Raw genomic sequence first — 11607 nt, 5'->3', positions numbered from 1 at the left:
ACGTGTCTATCGTCATCACAACCGATTCATCATCCATTACTAAAAAAACCGCAACATCTATCGTGATCGCTAAACGCTTACATTAGAACAGAAACAGAACAAAACCGAGGGGTCGGATGTTGATTATAGAAGCAAAGATATTTATTGTTACTGGCGATAATCTGATGCAATTCCGTCAATTCTTCTGCGTATTTATGGGGTGAGGGCGAGACACACAGGAAAGCCCACTGGTGGTGGCAATGAACCAATTCTTTAGTTAGTAGCGCTAGTTAACGCGGAAGGCATCCGTTTGTGTTTTGACTCTTTCAATTGAATCGAAAAGTTAAATTCCATTATAGAACCTTACTGATAACTTACTGACCACTACCACCACGCGCACCCCATTTATCGATAAGCAAGTTATGTGTGCGTGTGTGTATGAATGTGTGTATATGGTTGGGGATGGTGAGAAGCAAAAGGGAAAAACGGAAAGAAAAACCAATGATGTGTTACTGTGAAGGACACAGAACCTATCCCAGTTTGATGAAACTCTAGTCACGGTTTAGCTTCATGTTCGGACGATTCGGATAAGGTTTTGTTTTTTGCTCTATGTTCGTAGGTGATCTTCTTTTATGTTGTTACTTAAAAAGAAATACATTCATTTAGAGCGAAAGGTTAGGTGGTGATATTTGTTTCCGGTTGTAAATTTAACCTATTTTCCCAAACGAACAATATCATTTCGTGTATGGTGACAATATATCAACGTATACAGATTAGAGTACGGTTTTTTTCTTAGTTTTACTAATTGTTTTCTTTTTTACATTTGCTTTCGAAGGAGTTAGAGTGTGTGAGAATGAAATGAGTTGTGTGTGGATGGAGTAGAACAATTAGGACAAAATAAAATCATGAATGTGGCAATGGAAAAATGGTACCGAATTAGCAAAAAAAAAGCATGAAACGGCATGAATTCTACTATTTCTAACACACACAAACACATCCGCAATACGAAAACAACTAGGTAAGAAGAGAATGAAATGGAAAGCTAGCGGAAAAGTGGAAATGAGGCAAAGGAAGCTCTTAAACTTCATAAACAAATTAAACGATGTTAAACGTTTCCCCTTTAAACAGAAACTGTTTGGAACCAGGAACAAAGTGAGAGGATAGTGAGAGAGCGAAAGAAATAAAGAAATAAAGGAAGCAAGCAAACTAGAAAACGACTAATAGTATCTTGTTGCATTCGCGTTGGATTCTTCGTAGAAGGTGTGAAATAAAAAACAGAATTTAGTAAGAGCATGTTAGTAATTGATACGCTAGAGTAAATGAATGGCAGAGGGAAAGGGCACACGGCTAGAAGGAGATTGACACGGTTTACAAAAAAAAAAACACGACAAAAAACTCACAAGTAGTAGTTGAACTAATCAAATGTAAAAGCAAGGAAGGGGGTGAAAAATCAGGAAACACAAATAAAAACAATTTAAAGGAAAATTAAAACACACAAAATTATGAAACATCAACTGAACAAGCAAACAAGCAAGTAAAGCAAAGCAAGAAAACCCATACACTATTAAGAGAACGTCAAGCAAAATAACTACACAAAGGAAACTTTTTACTACTGGGCGCCTATAACTTAGATCAAAACTACAATAAAAATTATTTAGTTAGTTGAAAAAGTAAGTTAATTCTGCGGTTTCATCGTAAGGGGGGGAAAATGGAATATTTTTAATTCATATCCGAACGTAATAGGTATAAAATAAATAGAAAGAAACTTAATAATCTGTTAATGATGATTAATGATGGTTTGGTTTTTCCTTTGCAAAACGGATTTATTTTTGAGTATGATAACACTCCGTCGTACCGCTGTCTTAGACTCGCACTAGGGAGCATGAAATCCACACACAACATGTCCCTAGAAGTGATGACCGGAGTGATGCCGCTCAAACTACGTTTTGATTTATGAAGATTTTGTTGCCCTACAAGTGCATCCTAGCGCTCAGCAGGCATTAAATCGTGCTGCCCTTCCTGAGAACTACAGTTCCATTTTAATAACAGATTCCTCATTGCACGAGGAAATTAAGACCATACCTAATGATCTTCGCCCGAGGGTAGTTCCGGGTATTTTCATGAATAAGTATGGTCATTTAGACCAAATAAGCCAGTACTACACTGAAGGATCATCCACTGAGGAGGGGACTGGCTTCGGTGTTTTTAGCGAGTTCACCGAAGCTTTTTTCAAATTGAGGCAGCCATGCAGTGTTTACACCGCAGAGCTAGCCGCAATCTTGTACGCACTATCGATGATAGCAGCGAGACCTTCGGACCAGTACTTCATCTTCACTGATAGCCTTAGTGGTATTGAAGCTCTGAGATCTCCGAAGGCTGTTAAGAGTCAGGATTTCCTCACCATAAAAATCATTGAACTGCTTGGCTCAATGTTCGATAAGGCGTATAGGATCTCGCTAATTTGGGTCCCTTCTCATTGTGGAATTCCCGGCAATGAGAAGGCAGACTCACTGGCCAAAACAGGCGTCCAAGAAGGCGCTTTTTACGACCGACCTATCTCGGCCCAGGAGTTCCTTCGTTTTCCACAGAGCATGTGGGAGGCGGATGAACTCGGGCGTTTCCTTTACTCGATCTCTCCGCAAGTGTCCCTGCGGCCTTGGTTCGATGGGCATTCATACGAATGATGTCTCGACTGATGTCGAATCATTTTGCGTTGAATGCTCATCTACAGCGTATAACTCTGGCTCAGACAAAAGTGTGTGGCTGCGGTGTCGGATTCCACGATGTGGATCACCTTCTGTGGTCTTGCGTGGAGTTTGAAACCGCAAGACCCTCCTTGTTGAGCGCAGTCGAGAATGTCGGCAGACGATCGGGTACAGAAATTAGAGAAGTGTTGGCTACCAGGGACCTCCTCTACATGAGGATCATTTACCGATTCGCCAGAGACAACGGTCTTGTCCTATGATTCCACATCCCAAGTATCCTTCCAATCCATATTCGTATTTCCCCATTCCTTTTTTGTTAAATGTTGTGTTGTCTATGTTTTAAGTGTATTTTTTGTAGTGCCACGGGTAATCCGATGACTGGGCAGCAGCACTCGAGGGCGATTCCAACACTGCCGTAAAAGGGAGGCAGGCGTTATTGAAGGTGCAGTGTTCTCCACTCCAGTCCAGTTTTGGCACATTGAGTTTGACAGCGTTGGCGTCGGGTTCGGGGTGTTTGGCGGGCTCAGTCTCGGGAGTAGTGAAGTCGCTTTCGCTGCTGCGGGATAGAGCTTGTCGATCATCCTTTGATTGGACGTTGACTAGATTGAGCTTAGAATGTCATTGCTGGAATGCACTGGAGAGCACTGTACGCAGACAAATAAATGTTCGTGCTGTCTTAACGATGTTTATTTGTTCGTTACAGTCCAGACCATAACAAAATGATCAACAATAGATCAGCCACAACACCACAATAGCCGGAATTCGGATGCAACCAACCACCATCATTACAATAGCCACCGCAATAGAACCGGACCATCAGCCACGAATACATCATCATCATCATCATAACCATCATCATCACCATCATCATCACCAACACCGAGTATGCCCGGGATAAGGCAAAGAACAAGGAGGAAATGCCTTATCAAGATGATTATAAAATTTACTCAACACAAGCGGTGTTGACAATACGGCACTGGACCGTCATTATTAATTATAAATAAATAAATAAATAAACACTCCGTCGTATTGTCATCACCGTGAATGATGACTGAAACAATGAACATTTTTATTGCGGCAATTCCACCTTATTCTTTGCCTTGTTTGGTGAGAGTTATAGACGTGCATTTTCGTTTACTATTCCTTTAACTTTGATGTATTTCATTCACCTTTATCTTGTTATTCTTTAAAACATCATTTCGCTCAAAGCTTCTTTTTACAACTGGAGATGGAATTGGTTTTAGGTAAATTAAACTGTACAATGACAATGTATTTCACACGAGAATTGAATTGCCCAGCATATGGTGAATTTTTTTCGATTTCTCAAGAATCTGTTTTAGTAGATTTCTAACGTTAAAATATTTTGTTTTCGTAAAAAGTTCTATTTATTAATATTATTTTAGATAAGATGTTTTGTCCGATAATCCACCTTTTCTTGCTCATAGTGAGATAATAAGGGGCCTTGCTATTACAGTGTATGATATAAGCTTATGCTTGGTGATAAAATAAAACATTTGGAAGAATAGGAAAATTTCATTTTTGGTCAACAGTAAGAAAACAAAATTATCTCTGAAATAAAAACATTATAAATTAAGCAAAATAGCGCTGATCACTTGTCGAGGTGACTAAGTACAATTGATAAAAAATCAGATGTGATGAGACGTAAATTGTATAGTTGTTTTTAGCATAATGTTCCTTTTTATAACTTTTCGAATTATTCTACATAAATTATGAAAAGAACCTACATTCTGTTATAACAGTCAAAGTTGCTAAAACATGAATTAAATAAAGTAAATCATTTCATATCGTATGTCTTTGAATTTGTTCTCGGTATCGTTCTTTAAACACAAATATTTTACATAATTCTAATCGATGTAAAACATTTGCTCTTGAAATAAGCCTATACCGAAGAAACTACAAATTTCAGACAAAAATTATGTTTACTCAAGCGCATGTATGCTGGAACGGCAACACTCATCCTTCTTCAGCAACACACGTAATATTTATCGCACGACTAGGCTCGGTATCGGGCCAATCGAACGCCGTCCACTCAATCAGAATCAGCTTCGAAGCAATTTAGTTGTCACCTACCGGATGACCTGTAGACTCTGGACTCCGGAGGGTTTGCACTGCATGTCCATTGTCTCCGGGTGTTTTGGTTTCCCGGAGGCACTTAACACCCAGCGCACGCACCTCTTCCCGGCTTTGGCAAAACAACCATGTCTGGAGCGCCTACGGGCATTGTTTAAAGTTCGTTCGGCCGTAGCCGGTTGATGAGCGTGTCCAAAGTAAAGTGAGCACCACTTGAAACTATTTCACCAGCACCAATTTCCTCGGAAAACAACTGATAAAACATATTGACACTCCATTTGCACTTTGAAGGCGAAGGTAGTGTAAATGTAAATGCTGCCAAGCGGGCGCATTCGCTCGTTCGCTATTTCACCGTGCTGCTATTGACGCACCCATCCACGTGAAGGATCATCTTCATCGTCGCGTGGAACGGCGGGGACTCTGTGTGTGTGTGCGCGCGGTGTAATTGCTCCCCAGGGATAGCTTACGGTCAGTTTGATCGATTACGATTCGAGGATTGTGTATGGGCGTAAGACACTCCCGCACCGGAAGGTGTACACAGGCTCAAGGATTGCTTCTGCGGTACTGCAAGGAAGGAAAATTAATTTGTTGCACTGTGGTTGCTATAAACGGGGGGAAAATGCTAGAAACTTGTTGGCGGTGGTAGTTGTCGTGGCGTTGTGGTTAAATTATGCTCTGTAATGAGTTCTGTAATTAGGTTGTCGAGGTGTAGTTACGCCTGGCCGGGTACGGCGATTCGATTTTCACGGACGATTGAATACGTCCGATGCAACAATTTTAACCCACTGACTAGTGGGAGGAAGGGTTGTTGATACATTTTGCATTGCAATGGATCGATGAATATGGAGATTTAAATGTTTTATCAATCATCGAGAAAAATTGTTCAAATAAACCGATACCATCCGTTGGTAAATTGTCCATAAAGTAAGCTTTATTCAAGGAATATTGCCTTTGGCTTTAATAAATCGTTTTTAACATTATTTTTCTATCAGCTAAAATGTTTTGGATGCTTCTTGTGGATAAACAAATAAAGGTTAGACAAATAAATTCTTATTTAGCTTTTTTGAATAGCAACGCCGTAAAGTATGCAATCGCTTGCTGTCCTTTGTTGTTGCCCAACGTCATTTTGACCCGATTTTTTTAATTATACGATTCTAAGCCAAAGAAACAATTTTAACTATTGTTAGTACCTGTCCTTAAGTGGCGGAGTTGGCTGTATTAAGCTATTGGTTTTACCTTGTTTGCGTAGGACTCCCCCGGTCGCACGATGAACATGGTCGACGGTTGGATTATCGATTGCAAGCTCACAGGACGGAGTCTTTGAAGGTTATGTACAGGAAGGAGTCTGCAAATGAAGCATCCTGTGACCCTCCTTCCGATCAACACTTTTGATTTTGACAGGCATCGATATCCATTCCGCCTAGGAACTCTAAACAGCTTAATTGGTGTCAGCAGCTTCACAGAAATGGATCATTTACCATCAGTGGCGGATCGAGCCTTTCTGTGGCCTTAAGCGGAGTGGGAATTGGGGCCCTCAATCACATTGAATCTAAGTTCGGTAAGTGTCAAGTGGTAAGTGGATTTTTACCACCCATGTGAAGTCATGTAATCGGATTTATAACTAACTTTCACTACACTTACTATTTTAATGTTTGTTGTGCATGGATCTAAATGAAACAAAAACGGCAGAAGTATTGACGCGGAGGGATCGGTTGAATTTTTTCCACAAAATGGATGCACGGGTCAATAACCCATTACACGGTATGCTGCATGCCCAGATCGGACTACAAATGAGCGAGTTATTGTCGATTTTTTATAGAACACCCGGTTTTTCTAGGAATAACTGCGATAGGTTTGAAGGGATCGGGTTGTGGTGTGCCAAAAAAAGGTGTGCGGATCATAGACGCATCCAACGATATGCCGCATGCCAAGATCTGACCAGAAATGGCCGAGTTATTGCCGATTTTCCATGGGAATGTTTTGGTTTTTCCTTAATAACTGGGTGAGGGGATGGAGGGATCAAGTTGTGATGTTCTACAAAAAGGTGGACGGATCAAAGACCCATCCAACGATATGCCGCATGTCAAGATCGGACCAGGAATGACCGAGTTATTGCCGATTTTCCACGGTAATGTTTTGGTTTTTCCTCAATAACTGGGTGAGGGAGTGGAGGGATCGAGTTGTGGTGTTCCACAAAAAGTTGGACGGATCAAAGACCCATCCAACGGTAGGCCGCATGCCAAGATCGGACCAGGAATGGCCGAGTTATTGCCAATTTTCCACGGGAATGTTTTGGTTTTTCTTCAATAACTTCGTGAGGGGATGCAGGAATCAGGTTAAGGTGTTCTACAAAAAGGTGGACGGATCATAGACGCATCCAACGATAGGTCATTCATCCCGATCGAACCAGGAATGACCGAGTTTTCGCCGATTTTCCATTGGAATGTTTTGGTTTTTCCTCAATAGCTGGGTGAGGGGATGGAGGGATCGGGTTGTGATGTTCTACAAAAGGTGGACGGACCATAGACCCATTCAACGGTAGGTCATTCATCCCGATCGGACCAAAACTGGGCGAGTTATCGCCGATTTTCCACGGGAATTCTGGGGTTTTCCACAATAACTGGGTGAGGGGATGAAGGGATCGGGTTGTGATGTTCTACAAAAAGGTGTGCGGACCATAGACGCATCCAACGGTAGGTCATTCATCCCGATCGAACCAGGAATGACCGAGTTATCGCCGATTTTCCACGGGAATGTTTTGGTTTTTCCTCAATAACTGGGTGAGGGGATGGAGGGATCGGGTTGTGATGTTCTACAAAAAGGTGGACGGCTGAAAGACACATCCAACGGTAGGTCATTCACCCTGATCGAACAAGAAATGGCCGAGATATCGCCGATTTTCCACGGGAATGCTGCTAGTGGAATTTCCCGGGGGTTACTGGAGAATCCCCCTTAGTCCCCTTCTATAATAAAAATCACGTTTTGGAGCCTTTTTGAAAGATATTTCAAGAAAGAAACAAAAATGAGGATAAAAACTTTAAATTGAAAACCGCTCTTAAAATGTGCCGGAAAAATATTTGTAATCTCGGAAAGAAAATTATTTTCTGGCCACTTTTTAAATTTCCATTTGCTACCTCCTCGGATTCATGCTCTCCTGTTACTCCTGGTCGAATTTTGACGCATAAAAATTTCCGGAATTTTTGCCACAAATTTCCGGATTTTTGCCACAAAATCCGACCAGGAGTAACAGGAGAGCATGAATTCAAAGAGGTAGCTCGGGTCGGCCAAAAATTTCCAAAATCGGTTTTAAAATCCAAAGTCAGTTTTAAATTTGGGTTGGAAATTTTAAGTCTGAAATTCAACTTAAATTTTTGCCTCGGGATTTTAAAACTGATTTTGGATTTTAAGATTGGATTTGGAAATTTTCAACCGATCCGAGCTACCTCTTCGAATTCATGCTTTCCTGTTACTACCAGTCGCTCCTGGTTGGAAAATTGGTTCTAAATCGGCGAAATCGTCCTTGGACCGCGCCACTGCCCCCCCGATCCCTCTACATCCCCCTCAGTTAATCCAATGGAAAACTGACGATAACTCGGCCATTCCTGTTTCGATCAAAATGTATCGCATACCGTTGGATGCGTCTATAGTCCGTCCACCTTTTTGTAGAACACCACAACCCGATCCCTCCATCTCCTCACCCAGTTATTGAAGAAAAACCAAAACATTCCCGTGGAAAATCGACAATAACTCGCTCATTTGTAGTCCGATCTGGGCATGCGGCATACCGTTGGATGGGTCTTTGATCCGTCCACCTTTTTGTAGAACACCACAACTCGATCCCTCCATCCCCTCACCCAGTTATTGAGGAAAAACCAAAACATTCCCGTGGAAAATTGGCAATAACTCGGTCATTCCTGGTCCGATCTTGGCATGCGGCATACCGTTGGATGGGTCTTTGATCCGTCCACCTTTTTGTAGAACACTTCAACCCGATTCCTTCATCCCCTCACCCAGTTATTGAGGAAAAACCAAAACATTCCAATGGAAAATCGGCGATAACTCGCTCATTTGTATTCCGATCTGGGCATGCGTTATACCGTTGGATGGGTCTTTGATCCGTCCACCTTTTTGTAGAACACCACAACTCGATCCCTCCATCCCCTCACCCAGTTATTGAGGAAAAACCAAAACATTCCCGTGGAAAATCGGCAATAACTCGGCCATTCCTGGTCCGATCTTGGCATGCGGCATACCGTTGGATGGGTCTTTGACCCGTCCAACTTTTTGTGCAGCACCTCAACCTGATTCCATCATCCCCTTACCCAGCTATTGAGGAAAAACCAAGACATTCCTGTGGAAAATTGGCAATAACTCGGTCATTCCTGGTCCGATCTTGGCATGCGGCATACCGTTGGATGGGTCTTTGATCCGTCCAACTTTTTGTAGAACACCTCAACTCGATCCCTCCATCCCCTCACCCAGTTATTGAGGAAAAACCAAAACATTCCCGTGGAAAATCAGCAATAACTCGGCCATTCCTGGTCCGATCTTGGCATGCGGCATACCGTGGGATGGGTCTTTGACCCGTCCAACTTTTTGTGCAACACCTCAACCTGATTCCATCATCCCCTTACCCAGTCATTGAGGAAAAACCAAGACATTCCTGTGGAAAATTGGCAATAACTCGGTCATTCCTGGTCCGATCTTGGCATGCGGCATACCGTTGGATGGGTCTTTGATCCGTCCACCTTTTTGTAGAACACCTCAACTCGATCCCTCCATCCCCTCGCCCAGTTATTGAGGAAAAACCAAAACATTCCCGTGGAAAATCAGCAATAACTCGCCCATTCCTGGTCCGATCTTGGCATGCGGCATACCGTTGGATGGGTCTTTGATCCGTCCAACTTTTTGTAGAACACCTCAACCTGATTCCTCCCTCCCCTTACCCAGTTATTGAGGAAAAACCAAAACATTCCCGTGGAAAATCAGCAATAACTCGGCCATTCCTGGTCCGATCTTGGCATGCGGCATACCGTTGGATGGGTCTTTGACCCGTCCAACTTTTTGTGGAACACTTCAACCCGATTTCATCATCCCCTTACCCAGTTATTGAGGAAAAACCAAGACATTCCTGTGGAAAATTGGCAATAACTCGGTCATTCCTGGTCCGATCTTGGCATGCGGCATACCGTTGGATGGGTCTTTGATCCGTCCACTTTTTTGTAGAACACTTCAACCCGATTCCTTCATCCCCTCACCCAGTTATTGAGGAAAAACCAAAACATTCCAATGGAAAATCGGCGATAACTCGCTCATTTGTATTCCGATCTGGGCATGCGTTATACCGTTGGATGGGTCTTTGAGCCGCCCACCTATTTGTGGAACACCACAACCCGATCCGTCCACCGCTCGTAAAGTTATTGAGGAAAACCCAATTTAAACCCGTGGAAAATCGACGATAACTCGCCTAGTTTTCGTTCGATCGGTTCTTGCAGCATATCGTTGGATGCGTTTTAGGGGTCTATTCTGCTTGGAGCTTCTGATAGTAACAAGAGTGCATGCATTCGGAAAGGTTACTGGCACCGTGCTTAAATTTTAATAATATTGCTTAACCCACCATGGTTTACCATGAAAATTTTTTGCCAAAGGAATTCCTAATGCCAAAGAAATTTCTATTAATGTGAACCGGAATGCACATGAATAGTGAAAAATACTAACTAAATTTATAGCTAATCCCCTTAAAACACACAATTTTAAAGACTGGCTGTGGCAAGGAGGTATGGATGCTGAAAATACGAAGCATACTCATAGTAAGTAACCTTGAAGTGGACTCGTCATATATCTAAGGAACCTATTTGAACCTTTCAAGCAGTAAAGCAGGTTCCTTATTCTACATCCATACTTTTGTTCATGTAAAACAAGCTATCTATAATCTCTCCATACTCCATCCCTCACATCGAACCGCAGCATCTTGATGCAGGTGGCTGCATCATCATCATCTATCAACAAGTATCTGTCTACAAGATATCCGAGAACAGCGATTCTAACTGCACAACATTTCCGACCGATTACAGGTAACAAGAAAGGAAAGAGATTGGAGAGTAAAAGCAGGGAAAACTTCTCCATCTTCGGCTGCACACAAGCAAAGCTTCAACGAACAGAAATCGAACAGTTTTTGCTGTGTGCTTTCGTATCTTGTTCTTATTCCAAAGAAAAGCGTTTCATTCAGACGAGAAAGAGAAGAGTCACGCGGTGTGTTGGAACTGTTTGTTCCAACTTTTCCTGTGTGTTCTTTCAACGGTGGACACAGTCGACACAGAAGGCAGAAGATTAAAAGTTCACCTATGAATATTTGAGCAAGGAAGTCAGGTGCACACGTCCACATGCAGCGGTGGTGCCCTTCGCCGAGGGCAGCTGCCTTACAAGCGAAACGGTAGAAAGTCTACTTAAGACCATCCGGTACGGCATTCCATTTCCTGTTCGGAGTTTGCTTTCGGTCTTTTTTTTTTAAAGATTTTATTTCTCTTCAACTCTACCACACCGTTTCTTTTACTAGGGAACGTATCCATACGGAGATTAGTGTTCCCTTTCATCGACTGCGAGCAACAGAGCTTACCACCACCCCCCAACGGTGGTCCCTTTTGTAGAGTGGAAAGTTCTTGCTACACGTTGGTTTTTTTTTTTTTTTGTAAAGAAAATCCTTAACACTCGTCTTTGCAATAGAGTGTGTCCTTACCTTAAGGCTACGAACGGAAACACAGGTAAGGGATTTGCACCGACGTCATTGCAAGCAAGGTACACTAACACGCAAGGAGTAACAACACAAAATCGC

Source organism: Anopheles maculipalpis, chromosome 2RL (genome assembly GCF_943734695.1).
Source record: "Anopheles maculipalpis chromosome 2RL, idAnoMacuDA_375_x, whole genome shotgun sequence".
Taxonomy (NCBI): domain Eukaryota; kingdom Metazoa; phylum Arthropoda; class Insecta; order Diptera; family Culicidae; genus Anopheles; species Anopheles maculipalpis.
This window is presented reverse-complemented; position numbering follows the sequence as displayed.